A 1,831-nucleotide genomic window follows, 5' to 3' on the forward strand; every position below is an offset into this window, starting at 1 on the left:
CACTAGCGTTTGTAAGATGTGTTTCAGTAATGCGTATTAATTAATACTAGTTAATTAATTCATTCATTTCACTAGTGTTTGTAAGAGGCTTTTCAATAATTATGGCCTATACGGCCCCTCATACACAACAGTCACTCTGGTCCACTGTCCAGTACAGTAGGTGGCGGTAATGCGCCTTAACGTTGGATGCCACCTGCCATAAAACATGAAGAAGAAGAAGAAGAAGAAGAAGAAGATGAAGAAGCAGCTTCGATCGAAACCTCGGTGTCAAACGTCACATCATTACAGTATTGTAGTAATTATTCGTTTAGTTATCAGCTAAGCTCTGTTGTTGTAGACCACTAAAGCGTTATGCTGCCTCAGACGTCTGTCTGAAATCACTTTCTGGAGGAACCGAGCACAAACGCTGCCTGTAAAGCCATTGCCGACATTGCGACTCATCAAAGCTTTTGGACTCCACAGCAGTGTCGAGTCTTCTGAGGAGAGTGAGCAATTCATGGTGTTTCACATGAAACACATTTTACACGAGGTCGTGTTCGTGTTGTTTTAATCGAGCACAGCACTGTTTGTGTGTTTGCTGAGGTAAATAAACGCTTACTAGAGCAACAGACAACAAGCATGTGAGAAACGTGTTAAGGTCATTCAGACCGAGTGATTTCGTGTTTGTGTGTGTTCGTGTGAGTGGTTGTTTTCGTGTTTGGAGTGATGATAATGTTGCTGTTACTGAATGTCTCGTTATCTGTGAGGGGTGGATGCAAACCGATATCAAGTGTGCTACAGCTGCTGCGATTTTATTTATAAGGTTTCTCTTTTGAGATTTATCCTCGGCTAATTTATGATGGTCGCGTTTATAGCGGGTGAAGTTAGTTTTAGGTTCAGTATTCTCAGGATGTTGTTTAAGGGACAGTCTACAAACTCCAGCCACAGTGTAAAAACAATCCAACGCTCTCCACTGACTTTGTATTGTGGGACGCTACCTCCTTGTCATTTCTGACTTATAACAAAAAACAGAACCATGTCTAAAAGCTGCTATGTGGCAAGATGTACAGTAATCTAAGTTTTTCTAAGCCGTCGACCCCAAAAAATGAGCGTTTAAGGACACAAATATTTGTAGATGTCGGGGTATTTCACATTGAGCCGTTCAGTTAGATAATTTCTCAAACAAAAATAAGGTAAAGAAAAGGAGTACTGCCACAGACCAATAAAATTTAGATTCTCAAAATATCTCCTTCTCTCAGGTTCATATAGGGTGGTGAAATAATCCTTTGACATGGTTAAAATAATGAATGGTTCCTGTTGCCGATTACCTTTCACGCCAGTGGGCGTTGTTCTCCGAGTAATATGACACGTTGTGTCTAAGGTTGAGTTCCTAAACGCTCATGTTTTGGGTTGATGGCTTGTAAAAATGTAGTTCTGGGTATTTTTTAGCTTGTTTACTGTACACCTTGTCACATAGCAGCTTTTAGGCATTTTTCTGTTTTTTTGATACAAGTCAGAAAAGACAAGGAGGCAGCTTCCCGCAATACAAAGTCCATGGAGAGCATTGGAATGGTATTTGGTATTGGGTTGATATTTAAAAAAAAATCTTGCCTGTAATAAGACATTCTTGTCACTAGAAACCTGCTACAAGCTTGTGCGTTTTTAAAATTTTAGGCTAATACTTGGACAACTTGGATGTTTTAATGCAATTGGAACTGTCAGACGGTCCCTTAGACATATGCCCTTATAGCGTGTCAAAGAATTCTTATGTATAAATGCAGCTATAATGTGCCCTGGCAGTTTTTTCGAATGTTTCATGTGTATATACAATACCTGATGCTGCTATACTTCA

Source organism: Sinocyclocheilus grahami, unplaced genomic scaffold (genome assembly GCF_001515645.1).
Source record: "Sinocyclocheilus grahami isolate Dianchi unplaced genomic scaffold, SAMN03320097.WGS_v1.1 scaffold998.1, whole genome shotgun sequence".
Lineage (NCBI taxonomy): Eukaryota > Metazoa > Chordata > Actinopteri > Cypriniformes > Cyprinidae > Sinocyclocheilus > Sinocyclocheilus grahami.